The sequence below is a fragment of the Marmota marmota genome, unplaced genomic scaffold (genome assembly GCF_001458135.2).
Source record: "Marmota marmota marmota unplaced genomic scaffold, marMar, whole genome shotgun sequence".
Classification (NCBI taxonomy): domain Eukaryota; kingdom Metazoa; phylum Chordata; class Mammalia; order Rodentia; family Sciuridae; genus Marmota; species Marmota marmota.
In genome coordinates, this window is record NW_025999924.1 from 4,688,431 (window position 1) to 4,714,188 (window position 25,758).

At 37.8% G+C, this 25,758-nt stretch overlaps 1 long non-coding RNA gene across 1 annotated transcript; it reads left to right on the forward strand.

The window, feature by feature from the left end:
- The first annotated feature begins 882 nt into the window (after positions 1–882).
- On the forward strand, positions 883–12,490 carry LOC125615753. Its single transcript, XR_007346343.1, has 3 exons — positions 883–1,018; positions 7,514–7,516; positions 12,480–12,490. It is a non-coding gene; the product is annotated as an uncharacterized LOC125615753 (long non-coding RNA).
- Positions 12,491–25,758: the final 13,268 nt, after the last annotated feature.

Consider the following 25,758-nt stretch of genomic DNA (forward strand, 5'->3'; position numbering starts at 1 on the left):
AAGCATTTGATTCTATTTGAAAATATAATAAGGACAGCAAATAAACATACTATTTGTGAAAACTGTTGCAAGAAGAGAATCACTTTTAAATTACTGGAAAACCACCATTGCTTTTTAAAAAACCAACACTATGAAAACCCTATACTGTATGTTTAAGAACATTTATAAACTTTATTTCATGTTTTCCACCAAAATATTACTGAACTAGGTATATCAAGTAAATCCAGACACAGTTGTTTATCTTGTGCTTTGAAAGGGCTTCAGAGTCTTTAGTGTATTTAATGTTTTTCAAAACCAGACCTAGCAGACATGTTATGTTCTTTATTGGTCTCCAAACCATAGGGATATATATCTTAAAATAATGATAATAGTATTTCAAGGTTTTGTGTTTCTAATCCAGAAAGAAAAGTTATGGCAAACTCAGTCATTTTTGAAATTCCTATAACCAATCAACATCTGGTATAAAGCTTAGCTGCTGGAAAGTTCCTTATGATAGTCCACAGTACATAATAGAGTGTACATTTACATTTAATTGATTCGAGGAGGTTTACCTAGTGATCCATCAGACAGACTTCATAAAATGAGTTTTACCTGAAAGGTGGCACACAGAATGAACTGAAGGAGAAATGGCATAATAGTACACTTCTCTTAATGTACATAGATGCTCTTGTATAGCTAAATTCTAATAATAATGCTTCTGCTGAGAAATAAGACAAAGAGTTACTTTTTAAGAAAACAAAACAAACAGGCCCTTTTAAGAAAACAAGACAAAAACAGGCCTTTAAGAAAATTTTGCTTCTGAATATTCAAAAAGCCCTTATATAAATCCAGCAGAATGTACTATCTTCTTCACAAGTAAGGATGTCAACATTTCTACCAAAGTCTGTCTTGAAGAAAATTTCTCATATTACTAAGAACTTGGGAGCTAAATAAGTATGATTTATTTTATACTACCTCCACGGAAGAAAAGACTTCTCAAATTAAAATTTAAAATTTCAATTTCAATTTTCTTTTAAAAGTATTTCCTATCTTTGATTGTTAATTGAATCTTGAATTCTGGAATGATTTTAGATATAATTACCTTATTGGGTTAAAGTTCTCTTGTAATCTATATTATAAATTCCTTCCAAGAAAAGTCTGTGTTATGTTTCCATATTGCCTAATGCTGGGATTTCAATAAGGTGGGTTTTGTCTAATAAATGTCTTTATGTAGCACATTAATCTTCAAATATTTGGGGGCATTTAGAAGAAAAAAAAACTTACCATTATCAGAAAGTATATATTATTTACCCCATAAATACCTCTTGCTTTATTTGGCATCCCAGTGTTTTATAATTCCTTTTTCTCTTTCTTGTCATCCCACACTTTGCAAATCCCATAGTCCCAGTTTTAGAGGTTTGTTCATTTAAGAGATATTTTATTAAGAGGCTTCTTAGTGTCAGGAACTTGAAATGCATAAGATCAAGGGACATAGCTCATTTATTTATTGTTTCTAATGCTTGTAATTATTAAAGGATGCTCAGAACAGTAAATTGTTCTTCTCATTTTAGACCTACAGTACTCAGGGAAAACTAATTAGAGCCTGTGCCAGATGCAACCTATATGTACCTTAGTCCCTATGGAAAAATCCAAAGTCATCTTTGCAACTTTGCTTACTGTGTGGGTGGGTGGGGAAGAGAGGGTGGAAGTTGTTATGAAACATCCGCAGCCACATGGATGGAGAATTGCCAAATGCTTCACTGGGTTCCCACAGAGGCCAAGGTGAGCAGGAAACAGGTTGCAGGGGTGACGCAGAGGAAGCTGGAGGAGCTGCGAAACTCCCTCACTTTACACAGAGCAGATTCAATGCCCAATACTATTGAGATAGAGTTTAACAACCTCAAATGGCCCATGCAGAGTCTAAGTATTCTACTCTCTAGATCAAAGCTGCCTTTAATTAAGAGAATCATCATTTACTTTAATAAGCTAATGGTAGTAGAGTGTTGGCCCCAGAGAAATTAAAGGGATTATGAACAAGTCAAGACAACAAAACTTTTCATTGTATTCTAGTGATTAGTATGGTTTCATGTATGAAGAATGACTTCAGACAGGCAAATAAGGACTATAGACATTCCCCAACAATTAGAAAATAAAGAAATTTATCATTAGGCTGCCCTTTAAGCCTGCATTTCCCAAGTCCGTCCCTTAGAATTTGAAAGGCAAATATTTAGGTGTGTATGGCTTACCAGATCTGCTCTCTGGAACTATTAAGAACCTAAGATAGAGAGGAAATGATAAGAAAGAAAGAGGAAGAGAGAGGAGAGGTATGACAATAAAAAGTGCATACAGTAATGGAGCTGGAGAAAGAAAAATGAAGACAAATCATGATGATCCGAATTTATTAAGAAAGTCGGAATCATGAATAGAATGCTATAAGATACAGTAGTGGGCATCTGTAAAGTGCCAAAAAGCTCCATTTGTGATTGAGAACACTTCAATTCCAAGTCTCCTTCAAAGCTAAAAATCTTGACAATATCATTAACCAAAATGGCAAAGATTTATGTGGGAATCAAGCTCTCACAAAAAGCCAGGGAGACTTCTAAGGGAAAAATACCTCCCAGGTCATTGCACCCATCCTCCAATCTCATCAATAAAACCATCAATGTGATTAGCATGACTTAATGCAAATAACATACAGCTTTATAAGCATTCAACATTGTATCTATTGGGGGTCTATTTCATTTAACAATATCAAGTCATGGTATATATATATTTACTATTGCTATTATTTTATTCTGGTGGTTTCAACAGGTAAAATTAAGAATAAGAGGAGTGAAGTAATTGCTAAGCTTGCACTTACCTTCATCCATTTGTTCCTTTATCAAGGATTTGTGAAACTCAGTTCATGTGTGAGGTAAGGCATGGAGAGTTCTTATACAGGTAATGTTGACCTCATTTGAGGGATCAGATTGACTCTTATAATTCTGTGTCTAATATGTTGGAAGATGGAGAGACTCATTTAGGACCCATGGTTAATTTTCCTTTATATTTTTATTTTGTTTTTGAGAAAAATACTTATAGATAAATAAGCAGAAAATCTGTATTGTTATTTCAAATAGTTCCACTGATATATTGATGTGTGTGTGTGTGTGTGTGTACGTGTACATTTAATTTTTTAGGATCCTATTTTTTATTTGTTCTTTTTAGATATACATGACAGATATTTTAATAAAAGCCAGTATCTCACCTATATTAATAACCCTGATGAAATAAGGCAATGAATAAAGTCAACAAAATCAGTTCTTTGGGGGCATGATTTATTTTCTCCTTTGGACAGTCTAAATTTATACCTCTGTGAATACATTAGAATTTTCTGAATGTTCTAATTGACACATAGCTTCCAATAAGTTAATTTGTTTGAAACACTGGATAATTCCCCCTGATGTTAGTTTTAACATTTTGGGCTCCTTATGAGCATTTCCAAGTACAACTAGAAGCACTTCCTACTTAAGAGGTGGGATCTCAAGCAAAGGGGTCTTGACATTGGGAATTATGTTCCTTAACAAAAACACAAGAATCTGTGATTGCTTTTACCTTTCTGTGACATTCTGATGTCATTTATTCTTCCAATTCCCTTGTTCTTTCTTGGTGCTGTGTGTGACTAATGCAATTCCAATGGGCCTGTAGCCATGGGAACTATACGAAGGCAAAAATATTAGTTAGTTCATTCGCAGGCATCTATCTCATTTCCCATACCTTCAGTTTCTTGGTCACTGAAATATGCTTTTTAGAATTATGAAATGAGAATAGTCATAATTTCTTTTATTTTTTAATCATATTTCTACTTCTTTTTAAAAATGATACACAGCGCTTTTTATGAATTATTAATACCCCATACTGCCCTGAGCTTATGAATGGGAAGATATCATTTTCAGATATAAAGTCAGGTGTATGGTTTCAGTGAAAATGTTGAAAAACCACACAAAACATGTGTAACAGGTGTGTGTTTGTTGATCCACTCATTCTTGGGAATATCTCATTTGATACAAACTGTCTCTCACTTTGAGAGACCATCATGTGTAGATTATTATCTTAATGCCACTTAACAACAAGAAGTTTGCTACCAATCAATTACTTTGATAAATTTTATCTTTCATGAAAATAAAAGATGTACATCTCAGCAGCTATTTTGTTCTTATTCCATTGTAATTATGTCTTCTCCTTTATTGTCCAATTTCTTTTGTGTCTTTTCTAAATGAATGGTCTTTTCTCCTCACCGTTGATTAAGTATTTGGTTGTTTTTCATAGTCTTTTCCTCTTTAATCTATGACTCCTTTCATTTGCTTTGATTTCTGATTCATAGAACAACAGACTATTAGAATTGGAAGAGTCTCAAGTAATCTAATTCAGTACATAGGCTTTAGAGCAGATACAAAGAGCCCCAGCCTCAAGTTGAACAGCCTTCTCACCATCTCCCCTTTGATGGGAGGCAAGCTAAGTATAACATGTCCCAGAATGAACTCTTACATTTTCCCCAAACCACTCCTCCCACTGTGCTTCCAATAAAATAAATGTCACAATCCTGCACTCGAATGCTCAGGCCAAAAATCCTGAGGCCATCTATCTATCTGTTTGTCCCTCTTAGCCTGGCATCCAATCCATCAGTCAGTTTCAATTCATGTCTTGGCTCAAAACAAGAATGCCATCTTTACAAAGATACTATCCCTGACTCCTACTCCACAACCCACTCCATGTTTTCACCATGACATATTTGTCCCAGTGGAGCTCTCACAGGGTACCCTGATTGGCCGAATCATTGTCACCACATTGCAATGCACACTCCTTGAGGGCAGTGACTTTGCATACCGGTTCACCACTGTCTCCCTAGCTCCACAGTAGTGCTGATGCACAGAATATATTCAATAAATTATTATATAAAGATTGAATAACTATATTAGCAAAGTCATGAAGCAGTTGTGTTTAGAACTATTTGGCAACAAAGCTCACCAGAAAATCTGAAAATTCTTTCCCTTCTAGTGCTTTCCTCACTATAATAAGCTCTTATTGTTCTCTTATTTTGCTCTCACCCCTTCAACATTTTGTTTACAATATAAGATTTTACTTTCAAATACAAACACCAATCATGTATTTACGTAGTGGTCAATTTCACAAGTGGTCAATTTTTTTTCTGATTGCTACCCAAGATATATTCATATTTTCCTATTCATGCTAAAGCTAGTTGATATCCCTCCCCTTTATTAAAATCTTAGAGATTTTATGGAACAACTTGTTCTTATATTGCAATAAAACATAAGATACCATATTTACATTACTTTCTTTTGATAGAAGCTAAAGTTACTTGCAACATAGCAGAATGATTAAATAAATGCACCAGGTTTGGAGACAGGCCAAACTAGTTTCACATTATGTCTCTACTCTGAGACCTTGGACATGTCACTTCACTCTTTGTATCTTCAATTCTATCTTCTGGAGAATAGATCTAATAATTTTGACTTTATAGAATCCTGGTGACGAGTAAATAAAATGTTATTTTTCACATTATGCCTGAAGACAGAATACCCTACGGTGCAGGTATGGCTATTTTTCCTAAATACATGAAACACTAAAACATATTCCTAGAAGCATTGACCTTGGTTTATGTATTTAAGTTGAGCTACATACTTGTCTCTGGAGTCAGGACCCAATGACCAGGTATTAGTGATTTTTATAAGTAATCTCAGGGAATTGTAATATGAAGCCAGAGCTGAGAACTGCAGCTCACTTGTCCTACAACATGTATCCAGTTTACCGACAGATCTTTGAATGGAACTGTTGTAGTATTACAAATTGGAGGAGCAGGGAGGGAGGAAAGAAATTAAAAAAAAAAAAAAGAAAAAGAAAAAGAAAAAAAATACCACAAACTGGAGCTTTTAACTGACATATCAAATCCCCTTCCAAGTTCTTTCAAGCCCCTTACGTATCAAGATTCCTATTTTCTTTCCAGCTGCTGGCTAGGGACTGCCTTCAGCTCCCAGAGGCCACTTCTCTTTATAGGCAGTCCAAAGGGTAGCTGTTGCAGAATTCCAAGGCACCAGGAGCACATCCCTTTGACTTCTTCACAACCAGCCTAAGAAAACTCACTGAGGAATTCAGCTGCTAAGGTCAGGCTCTTTGGCCATGTAACCTATCAATCATGGGAGTAAAATCTCATAGTCTTAAGGTCCTACCACAACCAAGAGGACCATCAAAAGGACATGGATGGAAAAGAATGGGACTCTTGGAGACCACCTTTAAATTTTACATAAGAATTTATAATTTCTCATAACAGACTTACTGAGGGTATTTGAAGAAAGGACAAATTGGCAGAGAGAATCAAAATACAGATGCTGGTTATGTTAAAAATCTTTTCACACGGAAATGTTTTCCATTCAAGATATCTATTTAGTGTGTACATTGGGATGCTATTTGGGATTCACAAAAATTTTCCACATACTGATTAGTTTGGAAAATTTATAAATTGATGTTTATTTATTTGTTTTTAATTACATGACCTTTCTGGGCCTAATAATCTGTGAATCCTGAGTAAGAACCATAACCGAAATGTATTTGACCAAGAAACTTATTTTCGTGCCTGAGTACTAGACTGACAATCAGTTAGCTGTCACTACATCATTATGCTAATTATTTGCTTCCAGGATTCTTCCTAATAGATCAAGCATTTTTCCTGATTGGTAGGTGCCTATGAGGCATCTAAATATTTTTCATATTATTTCTATTCTGGAACTGTAGTTCTCAACTCTGGCTTTGTATTAGAATCCCCTGAGAAAACTTTTTAAGATGACTAATGTTTGGTCAGTGGGTCCCAACTCTAGATATAGGAATGTAGCTCTCTCTTAGATGCAGAAACCAAGGTAGATACTTCTAGAAATATGTTTTAGTGTTTCGTGTATTTAGGAAAAAAATAGCCATATGGGCACTTGTAGGGGTATTCTGTCTGTTTGGTATAATGTGAAATAGAATTTTATTTAATCTTCACCAGGAATCTATGAGGTCAAGATTATTAGATCTATTTTCCAGAAGATAAAATTGAAAATTCCAAGAGTGAAGTCATGTGATCGAGGTCTCAGAGTAGAGACAGAATGGGAAACTTCTTTGGCCTATCTCCAAACCCTGCGTATTTATTTAATCATTCTGCTTCATGGGTTAGTAACTTGAACTTTTATCAAAAGACCATAACATCAAATTTTCAACCACTGTAAATGTGCTCATCTCTTACTGGGCCTGTAGTTACGTGTTGACACAGAAATAAAAGCACCTTGCCAGAATTTTGGCATTGTCACTCATTGAAGCAGGAAATCCAGATCTTGCTGAATTGAGAGCATGGAGCTAACTTGGGATAAAGAGAAGGTACAGAAAACAGGTCAGGAACTGAACCTGCCCTGTAGACATTTCCAACTGGTCAAAAGATGCTTTCTCTTAATACCATGTTGGGTATGCGAATATTTTCTAGGCAAATTTCATTAAAGGCTGCCAGAGAGTGCTAGCTATTTTATCATAAGTGAAAGGGGCATCTTTTAATTTCTACCCATTCTGATTGATCTCAGCATGGTACATACTAATGGGAACTTAGGTTTAAACATTGGGCACCTGGATACAATAGCCTAAAAGTCACTCATGTTTATTCCACTTTTCATATGTCTTTTAAGAGACGTAGTCACCACACAAACACTAAGGCTGAGCTATCTGATGATACATATGCTTTCAAAATACCCTTTTCCGGGCATCCTTTAGTATAGTTCACATATCTCACCGACACTTAGACCATCTCTAGATGAAGAGTTCTGAGCCTTCCCAACAGATAACAATAAGAAAAAAAAGGCATTTGAGGATGTTGGACTTTCAGAGTGGACCAAGAAAAAGGAGTCCTCAGGTTGGTGTTGTAACTCAGTTGTAGAGTTATTGCCTTTCATGTGTGCGACCCTGAGTTCTATCCCTAGCACCAAGAAACAAAAGAGAGAGGAAGGAAGAAAGAAAAGGAAGCCTGGATCCCTTTCTCATTATTTGCAGCAATTCACTTTTTTCCCTTTAGCACATAAATAGAATATAATTACCATTGCCTTTTACCTTGTAGAAGTGGTGAACAATGACAAGCAAGACCGACTGGAAGTCACTTTGGTTAACTTGAAGAAAGTAGATTTTTCTCTATCCAATTCAAATCAATAGACATTCTATTGGCCATCAGGACACAATGAGGTTAGTAAAAATGAACAACTCATCTTCGTTCTCACATAGGTCAAACTTTAGGTGAAGGCAAAAGAAATAAGTGTGGGGATGGGTTTGTGGCTCAGTGGTAGAGCACTCGCCTAGCACGTGTGAGGCCTTGGGTTTGAATCTCAGCACCACATAAAAATAAACAAAATAAAGGTAAAAAAAAAGAAAGAAGTGTAGTGTCTGTGAGAATTTTATAAACTAGGTTTTAACAAGTATAATGGGCCTCAGATGGTAATAGAGATGTCAGAGTTTTAAATCTAATGTCAACATTTGCTTAAGTAAGTAAATACTTTAATCTCAGGTGAGCCTCAATTTTTATCAATCAAATGGCCACAGTAATATCAACATTCAGGAATGTAATAAAAATAAACTGGGACCAAGCTAAACATTGTGAACTGCACTCTCAAAAGTAGAAAATTCTTTATGAATATGGTTGCTGTTTTTAGTGATGCCCTTGGGATCTAAAGAGGAGGGATAGAGGGAGGCTTTGGGGAGGAGAGGGTATAAGAAAGGCAGATGTATTAAAATCCCACTGATTATTATTTGTTGTTTCCTGAAATTCAAATGTAACTAGGCATTCTGTGCTTTATCTGGCAATCCTACTGAGAACCTACTTGGAATCCAACATTGGGCAAGTCTCCTAGCAAGAGTTCGAGCCAGGCTGGGAGCCCTGGGGATTTTCTTGTTGTTCTAATCTTCCTACTTCTTCATATTTCATACTCCAACATCATCAGGTCAGTTTTTTTTTTCAGCAGCCCAAAACTGCTGATTCATGCTTGGCTTGCTCCTCAGTATGGCTCCATAGATCACAGAGCAGATGAGCAGGCAAGAATGCACTCCATCACTCTTGCTCTTAGAGAAGGAAGGAGAACTGGAAATGCCCTTGGAAAGCAGCCTCCATAGTCATGTGGGGCACCCAAATGTACCACATTCCAAAGGCATGACTGCAGCCCAGAGCGATGTGATTAACGCGTGCATTTGGGAAAACCCCACTGGAGGAATCTAACACTTTTAATCTAACCTCTGAGTAAACTAGCTGTTACTTTACCTAGATTATTTACAAGCAGCTTTTACTATACCATGAAACTAGTGATATTTTATATTTGTTTCTCTCCCCGATGAAGTTATACCACATCAGGAAGTTAGTGTTTTCCCCGTACGTGGGCTTTGTTTCAGTTTTGTTTGTTTTTATTCTCAAATGAAAGTACTATGCTAGTAACCCTTGCTTTGGGGAAAAACAAGAAGAAGCAGTAAACTCCAGACTGTGGAGGGGCTTAGGGTCCCAGTAACCATCTGCTGGAGTGCTGGCTGGCTTGTAGCTGCTTATGTAAGACAGGAGCATGCTGCTTTTTTTTTTTTAATTTTAATTTCATTTTATTTTATTTTTAGCTCAGATGTTACAGAACAATAAAAATAACAAAGTTTCTAAAAACACTTTTATGCATAATGTACATGTAAGTGTGAGAACATGATAATAATTTCCATGAATGTTTAAAAATTATTTTTAAAAGCAAGGCAGCATTGAGTGAGATCATATTGGATCCTAATGATGAAAGACCTCTGCTCTTGTACAAAGTCAGCCCTTGGTGGTCCCAGGAAAGAGATAGAAAGTAACTACACTATATAAAAGGCATTCTCAATTACCTATTCCCCATAGTGCCATTTCTTCAAATATTTGCTGAAAATACCCTTAGGGAAGTTCAAAATAGGGGATCTGACCTCAAAGAAATGTTATCAAGACTACCACAAAGATCATTTATTTCAGAACTCTGGGAAATTTCTGGAGATACTCTGTGCTGAAGGAATTATATTTGTTGAGCTCAGTAAAAATGCATTCAAAATTAAGTGCTTTCTGCCAGATACCTGTCCTGGAAAGAGAATTGTATCTTAGAAGTGAGCAGAATGTGTACCTATTTTTTAAAAGTTGATTTATGTTGGTTGGAAACTTGAACTGTGAGGCAAGTTTTGAAGAGACAGTCTGTAAAATGACTCACAGCAGAACCTAGGTTGGTCAAGAATATTAATGGCACAAGCTTCTGTAATTTTCATTTTGAAGTCACTTAGGGGCAGAGCAAGGTAGTATTTTGAATACTAGAAAACTCTTTCCTATTCTACATCTCATGCATATTTATAATACTTTTGGCTTACAGCCAGTAATGGATATAAATTTCTGTTTTTCATGTGGTGTCCAGGGACTTTACTCATTTTAGACTGGTTAATCTAATTATCAAATTTAAGTAAATCTGACAAAGTTAAACCTCATTTTTTCAGATTCCTTTCAGATCACTTTTGTACATGTGTAGATGCATCTACCTACATGTACACACAGACACACACCCTCTTCTAAAAACAAAGCTCTAATCAACAAAGGAAAATTTGAAAATGAAAATAAATCTCCAGAGTTCTAGATTACTAGTTTGTTATAACTTTTTTTCTCTTAATACTTCATTAGAAATAGGAACATTTAGGTCTAACAATAATAATGTGGCTTTATCACTGGAAAAAAGGGAGGAATCTTCAATTGTCAGGCCAAAGAGTAGTCCCCAACCTGCTGCAGTAAACAAGGGACTAAAATAGATCCTTGAGTGTTCTTTCTCAGCAGACCTTAGAAGAGTGTATGTTATTCAACAAACTCTTCTAGATAGCTGATATAAGGGGGTTTTCAGTTTTCTGGTGTGAAATTCTTTTCCTGGAAGGGAAGATAGCATATAAATAAGTAATTAGAACACAAGTTCACAGAGGTGGGTGCAGGACAAGGTACCCATTAGGCAGACAGGGGAGACATGGTACCATGATCCTTTTAGAAGGCTGTGAAAATGTTTCATTTTCACTTTTTTTAAGTTAGAATAAAAACTGAGTAACATAATAATAATAGATATATAATAATGAATCCAACCTTTATTACATTTGTGTTTATACCAATAAATATTTGTTTTAATATTTTATTATGGAAGAGTTTCACAATGGAGAAATTATCTAAGGAAAGTCATTAAGCAGAGCAGGGAGAGCACCTTGGATTAGAAATTTGTCAAATCCTGTGGGGCTCAGGGAAAGGAGAGAGTTGATGACTGAGGAGAATCACAAAAGGCTCAAGAAAGCAGGTGACATCTGAAGCTGACTGTGAAGGACAGGTAGACTCCTTGGGATATTGGGACAAAAATACTCTTGGTAAAAGAAACCTTAAAACATGCTTTGAAGCATATCATAGACTAATAGGTGCTTAGAAAATAAGGTGTATATATCTCTTCATTTAGTTTGAGTAGAAACAAAAGAACATTATAAATCAGTGTGTGTGTGTGTGTGTGTGTGTGTGTGAGAGAGAGAGAGAGAGAGAGAGAGAGAGAAAGAGAGAGAGAATGTGTGTGCATGCATGTGTTGGTTTAGGTTTGCTTATGATAATGTCTGAATTTTTAAAATATTTTTCTTAATTCTGTTCACAATATCTTTCTAACCTCAACAAAAAGTCAATAGCTCACAGACTTTGAAAAAAATCTCAAACATATTAAACAAGGACCTCCTTTGAAGTGACTAACTACAAATACAAAACAAAATAAGTCACTATGATTATGAAAAAGATTGTACCTTCATGTTTTGTCTACTCCTGTACTTTTACCTGATTTTCACGGGAATCAGCTTGCTGATATGACCATCATTTTTTTTTTTCTTTAAGTGAAAGTGAAACTCACAACTTACAGGTGATTTTTTAAGAGATGATTGGCAAGAAAACAATTATGGGATTTTCCACTTTAAATGAGATAGGTGTTGATGATTCTGTCAAAGCTTGTTTAAACACTTAATTCTATTTTACAAAAATCTTACACTGAGCACTAAAAATATATCTCCCTTTGTCTTTTGAATAAGGGTCATCTCAATGAGAATTTATTGTGGATGTTTTAGGCACATCTGTATTTTTTCCTGCCATATTTATCATTCATATTGGATATTGAGTAACCTTGGCAAATGAGAAAGAAAATACTACTCCCCTCCCCTGGTCCCTAGCTCAGATAGCTCTTTGCCTCAGCAGAGAAGTCTTCAGTAAGCTGGACTTTGAGAGATTTTGCCCACTCCCCATGCCTTAAGTCCTATAGTCATCCAGACATCTATATGGAGGGTACACTGCCATAAGTCATGAGAGCAGTGAAGGACAATAACCCACAGTGGCAATGCCTCTCCTAGGCAAGTAGATCCAATCCACGTTTCAGTTTCTGTCCTTGGGGAAGAGCAAGGAGTCAGAAGAGCAAGGAACAGAGATGTCTGCTAGAGGCCAAGTATCTTAACAATAGCTTATCATGATCTTTCCGTGAGCCAGGCCCTGTGCTATCATTTTTACCCAGATCTCACTTAAATCCCCACAAGAGAACTGCAGCATAGACACTGCATCTCCTGTTTTGGTGGAAGAATGAAAGGATTAGAATTGTTGCTAAGTAAATGGTACAGAGGATGCACACCACTGAAGTTCAAGGAACAGTCACTGGAATAGGGCTGCCCAGGATAGTCTCCTGGTAGGACTTGGATTATGCATATCCTTTGGACTAGCAGAGGGCAAGGAATGGGTCTTTCATAAAAAATTAATTAAAGAGATTGAAACATTCAGGCTACAGTGACCAGGGGTTTGGGGTTATGTAGGGGAAAAATGAAAAATAAAGCTGGTAAGGCAGTTTGGGGCCATGTCAAGAGAATGAACAAGGTGGGGTTTCTAGAAGCAAAGCCTGAAGCAGGGATACAAAGGTGTGACTTATGGCAGGTGTGTTATTGGGAGAGAGAGCAAGGGCAGTAGGATTCTGCAAGAGAAGGAGCACAACGTGGATGTGGTTTCCAACTGGATTCTGGCTATAGCCTGTTGCCAAGGAAGCTCTGAAGTATGAATAATGCCAGAAGCAAACAGCAGCAGACTTGGCATCTTGTCCCCACTAGTTGTGAGCTTCCCTGAGGAGTGTGGAGGTAATTTATAGGGCTCACATTCACCTGAGAGCAACTCTGCAGAGAAGGGGACAAGTACCCTCTCAGCACACAGATTCAAGCCAGCAGGACTCAAACGGAGGAGTCCACAGTGGAGGTTCAACCACCATGCTGAGGAGTCTGTGGCTTTCTTTGTTGAGCAGTTAAAGGACTGTTAAAGAAGATGGGAGAGGGGATTTAACAGGTGACATACTGTTCTTTAACAAATAATCTGGGGATGTTAGGAAGAATAGATTAGAAAAGTGAGTGACTAAAAGACAAACACCCCTTTGTAGACTATACTCATAACTATATCTGATATTGACTAATCAGTTTAGTGCAAGTGAACAATGCAATATATGTTTTATGTGGATTCTCTTAGTTCCCAAAATATTCTCCAAAATCTTATCTTCTTTACTAATGGGAAAAATTAGATTCTGATAAATTAAGTAACTTGCTTAAGTTCCATGGCTTATGGGTGGTGAAGGCAGTCTCCACTGTTTTTCCTGACTTCTTAGAAGACAGATTCAGGTAACCATATGTGTGGATTGAGGCCCTGTGTGTTAGTCTCCAATGGCCACTAAAGGAAGTTACCTCAAACTTGCTGTCTTAAAATGGTAGAAATGTATTCTCTCCCAGTTCTATTATTATGAGTCCAAAATCTGTATGACTGCGGGGGGAAACCACAGGGTCAGCAAAACCACCCTCCACTGGAATCTTTAAGGGAGAGTCTGTTCCTCATCTTGTTCAGCTGCAGGTGGGATTCTTCAGCTATGGCCACATCTTTACAGACTTCAAGTCTAGCATCTTTGACTATCTGTCTATCTTCACATCATCTTCTCCTTTCTAGTGTGTATAAGATTTCCCTCTGCCACCCTTGCGTAAAGGATGTATACCTGTGATTGCATTTCACACCCTATCTGAATAATCAGGGTAAATAATCCCCTCATCTCAATTTCCTTCATTGCATCTTCAAAGACACTTTTTTTTCAGAGGGGGAAGTATTTTTCAGCCTACCACAGTGAAAGCCCAAGGTCTTTGGGGCTGTGACCTAAAGAAGAGTGGTACTCATGAAAGCAGTGGGGGTAGGCAAGGGATTGGATTAGAGGCAGAAATGGAGATACCACTGTGCATGCACAGACTGAAGTGCTGACAGAGTACTTAAGTGGAGAGATGTTTAAGGCAATTTAAAGTATTTGGCTTGTGAGTGGGAAGGGATTGTGATGCAGAGGCATCATCACCAGACACTGATTGGAATCCAGGACAGGGTCTTACCTCTCTTGTGGTGTTGTATGTCCTGCCTATTTGCATTCCCTTTCACGCAGGGGAATATAATATCTACCCAGGGCTGCACTGTACAATTCCTGCAAACCTCTTGCTTATTTCATTTTTATTTTCAGCTTTTGCTGTTCCCAAGTCTACCTCTTGGTTCCTCTGTCTTTTAGACACCATCTAATTCAGCTTCTCCCTTACCCCATGTATCATACACCCACCTCTGTCAGATGCAACCCTATGCCTGTGTTTCCTATTCTGCTCTGTGTAAAGCCTGCTTAATTTGTGCCATAATTTTTCAAAGTAGGGAAAAATTGTCTAATCATTTATGCCATAAAGTTTTTATTCTCCTATCCCCTGATTAAAATCAAAATGAAAGCCAAAGTCTGATCTTGGAAAATGTCTACAATTATTAATCTGGAAGAGGCCAGAAAGAAGATCAGTAAAATGAAGGTAGATCAGGAGTCATCTGCTTCTCACTCTTCATGGTTCTTTCAAACCATTTAAATTGGGCTGCTAAATGGATGCTCTTCATTTGAGGTACACCAACCTTAATTGTAGCCTTACCACTCCTCATTTCCCAAACCCACTTTGTTGTACATGTCTGTAAAGCTCTGCCTTCATCTCTTCCAGAACTTTAGGAGAGAAATGTCATTTGTCCATTCCATCCCTTATCTTGATATTGTGCTCACTGATCTCAGCAGCTTATAGTTCCTTTGAAGATACCTTTTCAACTTCACTGCTCTTCCTCATCATCTCCTTTTAAACTGTTTTCCATCCATTTTACCTCCACTCAACAATCATCCTACTGTGGATTTTAGTCTTTCAAGTGCTTGTCTCTCCAATAAAACCCTCTAAATATGCTTGGATCTCTACAAAGCCAGAACTTCATGGTAAGAATTAAGTGCATCCAATAGCCCAGGATCTTGTATGTGGCACAATAGAAGTACATGATGAATCAGACAATTCATCATGAAATAATTGCACAGTCACCTGGATAAGTATTCAAGTATCCACTTTGTACAGGATTCTGTTTACTTCCAGAACGGAGGGATAAATTGTAACAACATTTAGAGAATAAATGCATTACTTTGAAGAAGAAAAGATCACTAAAAACTTCCATGACAGGGTGACTTGTAGTTATATAAGAGTTAATTAGGGAGAGAGTGGGCAAGGATGTTCCATACTGAGGAATATCATGGAGAAAGCTACAAAGGCAAGGAATATGTAGGACACAAGTGTTTCATTTGCACTGAACCCTGTGGTACAAAAGAGGAAACCAATGAAGAGGTAGGAGGGTAGATCAGGGTTAAGTTTAAAAAGCATTAAAATTACGGCTGAAGAATTTTTATCTTACTTATTAACACATGAAGAATCATTGATAATTTTTGAGCAGGGGAATGCTACTATTCAACAGAACGTCACTTCAGGAAGTACTCAGTATGTACGTGCTCTGTTTGGCCACTAGCCCTAATGTGAGTGGATACAGTTCTATGATATGACATCTGATTTTCGTGAGCACAGTTTTTGTGGAGGAGTTAGGAGAAGCATATATACAGCCAATATGTCTGAGTATACTATTAACAATAAAGCTATTAATGAAATCTAGTTTAAGCCCAAGGAAGTGAGGAATTCTGAAGAAGCAAGACCTTCTTTCCAGAACTGCATGTGGGACAGTAATGAAACAGAAGTGATTAGGAAGGCTTGTAAAGGTCAGAGAATAGAGACAGAGTGATAACTCTGGTTTTACACAGTAGTAATCTAGGTGAGGAATGATCAAGACCTGAGCTGCGTGGGTAGCTTCTGGGAAAGCTGTGAGATATGTTGAAGTGGTATAATTCACATGATTGGGAACTATTTGAACTGGAGTATGTGTGTGTATGTGTGTGGGGCATGTTCTGATGGAGTTCATGAGATTATAAAGAGTTTTTTTTTTTTTTCTGTGGTGGCCTTCTAAGGAGTAGTGTTAATGAAAATGAGAAGGCTGAAGGCTTGCATTGATTGTAAACTGGATTTGGATTGAACTTGTTGAGTTTATAGTGATACTGTATTGGGCTATGAATGTTGAAATGTAGTACTGAAATTTTTGGAGTTGAATAAAGACTAAAGATGCAGATTTTGAAAGAGCTTTAAAAAAACAATGTTCAAGATTTTGGAAAAGACATAATCCTGGAAGAAAAATAGTGCAGATATTGGAAAATATCTGCAATTATTGGAAAAGAAACCAGAAATATCAGTACAAGACACCTATGGGAATAGAGTGGAATCTAGGGAGTTTGTCACAGAGAGGCTTTTGGATCTGGGGGTGATCAAGGGAGAGAGATGGAGAGCAGACAGGTTGAGGACAGAGTATAGGTCAGGCATCAGTTACTCTCTTCTCCCTGCTTACCTCCAAAAGTTTAGAGAAAGAGCAGAGTTGTGAACAAAGTCTAATTACTAATACTTGGAGGACCAAAATAAGGCTACTCTCAAGGTTTTGATAAGGAATGAGCAGGTTAAAAAAAATAGTTTTTTTAAAGAATATTAGTAGTAAACATAAACAACAGGACATTGGAACATGAAGATGTTCTCAGAAGTGTGTTATATGCATTTACTCAATAAAAGCTCATAATTCCATGATGTGCATTATTTTCGTTACCTCCATATGACCAATTTCTCAACTGAGAATCAGAGAGGTAAAGATAATAGAACTAATGGGTAATTGACAGACCTGTGGCTTAATTCTCAGTAACATTGACTCCAAATTGAATTGCTGTTACCCAATTTGTTCTTGAATTTCCTATGGAATTTAGCACAGTGACTTACTTGTCTTTATCAGACTCAATAATGATTTATTGAGTGAATAAATTATGCTTTTACATGTAAATATCTTTCAGATAATAAATTGTTTTTAAACATAGAATTATGAGCTAGAGCATTATATTGTTGATCTTATTTTGATGTGCAAATAAAACATCCAAACCAATTTTATCAGTATATCAGTATATCAGTTTCTGCACAGAAAGGCTTCCTATGGGAGCCAGGAGTTCCTATGAAGTTGTCAATTGCTTGTAGACAAAGGGTACCATGCTGTACTGCCAAGTATTGTAGCATAAAGATATAAGGCATTAGAAAATTTGGGTGAATGGAACAAAAATATTATAATAAAGAGAAAAAATGACCCTTTCAAAACAGTTGGGATAATAAAAGTATAGAATGTCCTTTTCGGTCAAGGTTTATACATTTTATGCAATCATAAAGAGTCATTTTTTTGACTTGCAATTTTATGAACTGTAACAAATTACAAGTGAATTTGAATGAAAATATTATAGTTCCAACTGAGTTTTTATCTCAAAGCCTTCATTTCCAAAAGTGGAAAATACTGGTTCTTTACACAAATTAAATTGGACTTTGCTAAATTTAACCCAGAAAAGTGTGCCAAATGATTTAATTTTGAATCATAATTAATATGTAATTGTATTTGGTGTTCAAAGTGTTTATGGGTTAGCTATATAAATTTCATGAAGGTTAATTTCTTGCCAGCAAATTATTTCTTTTTCTATGGTCTCTTTAGAGGAAATGAATCTAAATTACTAAACTAATTACAATCAAATATAACTAACTGGAACCCAAAATTGAGTAATACTTGCTGCAATAAGCTTTTATGAGAAAGAGGCAAACACCAAAACTATAAGTCAAAAATAATTTATCCTTCCTGCTCACGTAACTTCCATGGTATGTCTCTTGGGTCAGGCATCAATTCATTCTTTATGGCTCTAATCCCTTCAATAAAATTTTTTTATTAAATAAAAAAAATTTCGGAAAGCCCTTTAGGTCATGCACTATAAATCCATGTTAAAAAATTAATATTTGTAATACAAATTCTCAGAAATGGCAGCGATCTCAAATGAACATTAAATCATATTTAGTGTACTGTACTTAGGGAGGTAGTAATATAGATCATGACAACCTGCTTCAGGGAGGGTGGTTGGCTGGTGGCACCAGCTGCGCTCCTTCAGGATCCACATCATCTTGGTGCCAAGACTTTGCTACCTGCAAGCTGTTTCCAGCTGGTGGCTGAGCATGCCTGGGATGCTGGTATGGACCCTTTCCTGTGAGATGTAACACTATTCTGATGGACATCTTGGCTCAGGCCTCCCCACAAGCCTCTCTATAGTGTCAGACTTATCTTTTCAGGGGAGGGGTGAGAGGTACTGGGAATTTAATCCAAGGGGGTTTAGCCCCAGTCCTTTTTTATTTTACTTTTTAAATTTGGAGACAGGATCTTGCTAAGTTTCTGAGGCTGACATTGAACATGTGATCCTCCTGCCTCAGCCTCCTGAGCTGCTAGAGACTCTTCGGACCTTACTCCATCTCTCCTTCCCATCTTCCCAGGTCAAACGTTCACTGGAGTCCAATAACTAATCTATATTCTGGTTCCCTCCCTTCTGTCCTCAAAGACTTTCAGAATTCTCTTGAGCATCTTTGTCATCTTGGAATTCACTTCACCAGAGACCTGAACTAATACATGGATCAGCAGATATGGAACCTCTCAAAGCCTGGCTTCTTGAAGTGCCCCTGAACTTGGATTTCACCTGAGACCTCTGGAATTAAAATCTGCATTTTATCAAAGTATTAGGTAATCCCAGTACTCAGCAAGTTTGAAAAGCATTACTCTAAAATAATAGGTGATCCAACTAAGTTAACAAGGTAATAAATCCCATGTGTTTATGGCCCCAAGTCTTCCTAGGGATATATCACCAGAACATCTATATAATATGCTTGATTGATGTTTTGTTATAGTGCATTTAGGTAATGACTGAAGGACCATGATACATTTTCTTGGTTCAGTGAACTGAATCTACTACTCCCAATCTTTAGTTCTATGGGGCCATTTGTGCGTATTTATTTCTATTGTGCCATTTGTGATTATTTATTCCTGACTTTATTTTTGTATTCACTAGTTAGATTAGAATCACTTCCAGCTCATCTCTGAGTTAACCACAGGAATAATTAATACTTTTAAGATTTTTGTGTTTTCTGTGTATTCAGACTAGACTATTGTAGGGATTGCTGATTGCCTACATCAATATCCAGCCTCCTTTTTATTAGGAGTAAATTTCAAATTTTCTTTTGCTGACATTATCTCCAGCTCGATACACTACAAAGTATGTTTTGCAATCATCCTGGCTGTTAGTGTAGGTGTAAGTGGAAGTGTTGTGTGGGATTTCCAGGAAACATTCTTAAAAGTAAGGGGCACACCCTTCTTCTCTTCTTCCTTCTTCCTGCCATCTGGAATGCAGATATATGATAAGTTTTCAGCATCCATTTTGGACCACGAGGCAATGTGGTCAGAAGCAGCAAAACAGGAGGGACCTGAATTTCTTATGACCTTGGAAGTGTCATAACAGTGTTAGGTCAACTCCTTTGGAGCTCTTCAATTCTATTGTTCCTAAGTCACTATTATCTTGTATTTTTCTAGTGATATGCAGCCAATCCTAACATAAATTATACAATTGTGAGTGAGCATATGCAATGAATGAATAGATATTTTACATTTTTCATTAGGACAATATGATGGAAATTTTGGTAAGAGATGATTGAAAAACAAGTAGGGGTCAGTGCTATGGAATTTAGTCCTGTTTTTCTATAAGGTTTGTATTACTTTAAGAAAAATAAACATGTTGTAATTAAAATATATTACTGGAAAAAGTCCAGCAGTATAAACAGGAACATTTTTTAATTTAAGGTTTTATATTTTTGTGTGTGTATGGGCTCTATTGAAAAATAACTCACAGTAAAAGAAGCATATAAATGACTAATTTATATTTAGTCATTCATTTACTTGTTTACCAATGTATTAACTAAAACACCTTAAGTATCTATTTTGTATCAGGAACTACAGGAAGTGTTGCAAATTCTAGAAAACATAAAGTCCTTATCTTTAAGAGCTAATAACCTAAAGGAGGATACATATACATAAACAGGTTATTGATACTTTGTAAAAAATGCAAGGGCACTGAAAACAAATGCAATATATGTAGCATTTGATGAGACATTAGCCAGCAGATAGGCTAGGCTGAGGGAAGATTGTCAATATAGACAGAAGTCTGGTGTGCTGGGAACCACAAGTACTTTTATGTCATAGAAGAAGCTAGAAGGGTCAGCAAGCCTACATGTTTTATAAGCCACTCTACAGAAGATGAATTTCAAATCATAGAGGACAAGAAGCCACTGGAAGATTTTAAAGCAACAAAGTGATACTATCAGATTTGTGTTTTATTTAAAATTTCCTGCTGCAGCATGGTGACTATGGGTTTGAAGAAGACAGCAATGGAAGAAAGGATTTCAGTTTAAGGCACTGTTTGCAGTAGTCTAATCAAAATGCAATGAGGACCTGGATCTAGGCTGGGCGAAAGGGTAGTGAAAATCAGGAACACAGCCTGAAGATGTGCAGAGCTAACAAAATTATCAAGAATCAATGATTGATGTGCTGTGGAGGTGAGGAAGGGGAACAGTTCAGAATGGTTCTGTGATTCCTGGGTTGAATTATGGATAGGAAATGACTCCATCCATTGGAATCTATGTAACCCAGGATTTTCACTGGAGCATAGGCTCTGTAGTCAAACTTCCTGTATTAAAATTCCAACTCTAGGGCTGTGGCTGTGGCTCAGTGGTAGAGAGCCTGCCTCGCATGGGTGAGGCACTGGGTTTGATCCTCAGCGCCACATTAAAACAATATAAATAAAGATTAAAAAAAATACCAACTCTATTCCACTTGACTAGGGGTGATGTATGTAATCTGCATTTTAAAAATTTCACTTATGAGATAGTTATCATAAAATTTAATGTGTATGAGTATTCATTGAGTTAATATGTGTAAAAGTACTTAGAACAGTACCTGGTACAAAGTGCTCTACAGATGTTGGTAATTATTATTCCTATAGTAACAATCTCATACGTCTAAAATGAAGTGGTTATACAAAGTACATGTATAAGAAGATAAGCTGTGAATGTGGATGCCCAATGACTGGGTTTTTGTCCCTGATTTAGAAAGTAAGTTCTCTAGCCAGTCATCTACCTGTTTCTATCACTATACTCATTCAAAATATGTTAACTGAAAACTGATTATGTGTTGGATTCTATTGGAAATACCAGTCATTGCCACATATATTGTTGACCTTGAAGGACATTTCTAATGGAGCCTGGTAATAAAGTACATACAGGTAAAAGGTGCTCCAAAGTCAATGTGGAACACCTTGACTACAAAGTGAGCCTGCCAGCGCTCAGTACCCTGGGAGTCTGGTGAAGAGGGAGATCAGTGTGGACTTGGTTCTTGAAGAAGGAGGACTTCTGGGGGTGCTTTACAGACTTGTTAAGCTTCAGGTAAACAGAAGGAAAATGAGCTTGGGAGGCAAAAGAAGTTGATGTAAGAAGAAGATGTGGCATTTTCTGGGTAGGATGTTCTTAAAATAAACTGAAAGCAAGAGTGAAGGCGTGAAGCTGGGGTATTTTTTAAGATGACTAAAAGCTTTAGAGGTATTTAGAGGAGGCGAATGCTGAGGACGAAAATGCTGAGAGGTCAACCTGATTAGAAAATGACGCTAAGAAATGACATTATCTGAACGTTTTGATCCCAGGACACTGAGTCATTTGAAAGGAAGTGGCCAGTCCTGGAGTGTGTGTGACGGCACAGGATATGGTCGCTGTGGGCTTGGGGTGTCTTTCACTGTGTCAGGAAGTCTGGGGAAGAATGGTCATGCACAGTACTACCTTCTTGGGTCTCACCAAACCCAGCCATCCTGACTGAGGAAATTCCAGATGGAGTTAGATTCGGAACCACTGAGCGTTCTTTCTCTGTGCACATAGACCTGCATCTTCTTACACATCCTCCTCCTCTTGGGTCATCACCACCAGCACAGCTGGGCATGCCAGGGCATGTGGAGGTGCTGGTCATAGTAGCACATTATAATGCTACTGAGGAAACCAGGGCTCCTTGAATCTAGTGATCAGATGTTTATTTGTTTTCCTGTGAATTTGTTGTCTTTTGTTGTTTTTCTACCAAAGGGATATTAAATGACTAATTCTACTTTCAAAGCTAGGGCTATAAATAGCCAGCAGTAGATGTGCATGGATCTGAGCAACAAATACCCTCTCTAGTTCTGTGCTCAGCTTAACACTGAGCATAAAGCTGATATCAGCTCCTAGGGTGTCTGACATGCTTCAGACCCTGGGTTTGGGCAGGTGTACGGGAGAACAGCTGATCTTTCTGTGGAATGCTGGCTTCTGAGACTGATGTTTGGGATGGGAGTGAATGAGTGGGTGGGAGAAAGGACATGTATTCAGCAAATATTATTGAGTATTATATTCAGGATATATCAGAGCGGAGCGGGCAGGCAGTTTCCTTATTTTCCATTATTATGTCAGTTTAAGAGTTTACTATGTGCAAAAAAAATGGGAATTGCCAGGGAAGTGCTGCCAGTATGTGAAGTCTTTTTTTTTTAATTTTTTTGAGACACTTAATTGATGTTGATTTTGAATACCAAATGACTGGATTGTAATTCTAGTCCTAAGCACTCTGTATGAAATCAGGGTGTGGGCATGTGGAGAGCGAGGTCTCTGAAAAGAGATGTAATTTTTACATCCAAAATGGCTCATTTATTTTGATAGCTGCAAACACACAAAAGAGAACGGGCACAGCCTTTGGTGCAGGTGTTCTTCAGGGTGTGCAGATTGGCAGGGGCTGGATGGTGGAAAACCTGTAGACTTCCTCTCCAAATAGAAGCTGGGAAATCATCCAACACGTCCCACTTTCCTGAGAGGAAGCAAGACGTGGGGACAGGAAGGCTGTGTCAATAAAGCGTTACAGCAAAGCCTTTTGCGATTGTTTTCGCATCATAAATGTTCTGCAGCCAAGTTTATGAAATTTTGATTCCAAACAATTGCAATTTGCTGACATTCTGCAATGAAATTGAAAAGGAACTGAGTTTCTGGTCCTTTCCCGTGAAATCCTCTGTCAAACAACACAGAAAGGAAATTTCAGGACGGGCACCACCCTTGTCCAACCACGATGGGTAATTAGGCCGTGGAAGATTGTGCTTTCCAAATCATAATCTGCCCAGAAAGAGGACCATATACGCTTCTCAGGAGGGGTTTCCTGCTTGGGTGAGTGCGTTGATTTCTGGGACATTACTAAGCTTGACTTCAGAAATAATTCATTCCGTGATTCTGGAGTTGCTTCTCTGAATTCTTCCAAAACCCTTGGAGCAGACTTTGAGTTAGCCCCTGCCCCCCCAGCTTCCCCTCACCTTCTCTGCTCCTATGACACATAAGCTCTCATTTCTGACATTTGCCCACTCTTTGGTGATGACTCAGTCGATTGAAGCACAGCCCTTCCCAACTCAATCAGCCCCTCCTCTTCTTCCTCTAGTTGTAATAGCCCCAGATATTCCTCTTGTCATCATCCCTCTGTAGCAGCAGCTGCTTCTGGGTGACAGCAGTCAGAGTGGGACAGAGATAACTGTGCCACCTCCCACTGGGCTGCTGCCTCACTCTGGCAAATCTAGGGAGGAGGAGGATAGATCAGGGTGGATGAGGGCTCTCTGGCTGGGGACTGGCATCAGTAGTGACAACACCTAAATCGTTTTGACAAAACTTCTGAATCGAAGTAGCTGGGTCTCAGTGGCTGGCCGATGTCCCATCTTAAGATCATAGATCCATGTGTCACTTTGTATCAGAAGGGAAGTTTTGTGCCCTAGTAGAGCTACAGAAAGACAGGTGAATGGGGTGTGGTAGTCCACCATGTTAGGGAAAGCTGTCAAAAGAACACATCTAGTGGAAATGGGAGGTGAATGGTGAGACCGTTTCAGGCAAGGCTCTCTCCTTCTATGAGACTAAAACTTTGTAGAAGTGCCACATATTTTTTTTTCCTGCCATTCCTTTCTCTACTCATTTTTATTGTACCTGGACCATGTGCCAGGGGCAGTCTAAATAAATAGGTATAGGATAAACAGATAAAAGAGATTGCTCGAGTAGGACTCATGTTCTCACATTCTCTCCAACACGTCTTTGCAGTGCTCATGTTCTTTGTTTTCCAGGCATAGCACTAGTTGACCTCTGCTGACTCACAGAATTATCAGTACTTCATCTTTTTCACTCAAAACTTCCTCTGACTTGTCAGTGATGTATGGTCCCCCTAACTTTTCTATGCCTGCACTTCTGTGAGGCACTGGGCATATAAAAATGGTTGTTTCTCAGGAAACTTACAATTTGGAATCTCTAGTTTTGAAAAGCAAACAAGCACAGACACAAGAGCAATAGGTGTTCTAACAGGAGAAGGACAGGTTGCTGAGAATTTGTCTAGATTTTGAAAACATTGTAGCAGCTAGCTGAAGATCAAGGGAAAGGAGTATAGAAATAGGATGGAACCAGATGAAATTTAATCACTATCTTTATCTAACTAGAGTACATGGAAAAGGCAGTGTGTGCCCCAAACCAAAGAGCCATGAAAGAAAATGGTCTGTATGTGGAGCAAGGCCCAAAGAGTCTGAGAATTAAGAAAAAGAAAATCTGAGTTTGCTGAAAGGAAAGCTATACTTTCCTTTTATATAAATATATTTTAATATATACTTTCAAATATCATTTCCTCTCTTTTACACTTTGGATTCTCTGTCTTACACATGTGCATGTGCGCACACACACACAGATACACAGCTAAAGAATGAAGCAATATGTACATATGTGTACATACTGTGCTGGTCAACCTGCTGTGGCTATAGCGAATATCAGAGATAAGTGACATTATATGGTGCAAAGTTTATTTTAGGTTGAAGTTTCACTCCATCGTCACTTGACCTGTTGCCTTTGTGCCTGTGGTAAGGCAACACGTTATTGTTGGGAGACTGTGGTAGAGGCAGCTGCTCATCTCATCGCATGGTGACTGGGAAGAAAGAGCAAGAGAGAGGAAGAAGAGGGGCCAGGGTCCCAATATTCCTTTCAAGGACATGATCTAATTGCACTGCAACCCCGACCAGGCCCCACTTTCTGAAGTTTCCACCCCCTCCCGGGAGTGCTGTTTTAGCCCCCAGGGCTTTGGCACTTATATGCGAAGGTGTTCCACCTGTGCTCCACTCTCAGCTGTGAAGAACCAGATGCTCTGTGAAAGAGGAACTCAGGAAGCATTGACTTCTCCTAAGTGCTTCCTGAACTTCTCCTTTGATTTTACTTTTTCCTTTGCTTTTTTTGGCCTGGCTTTTTACTTTTTACTTCTTTTTGTGGGAGAATTCTCCCCACACACACTTTTTTTTTTTTTTTTTTATA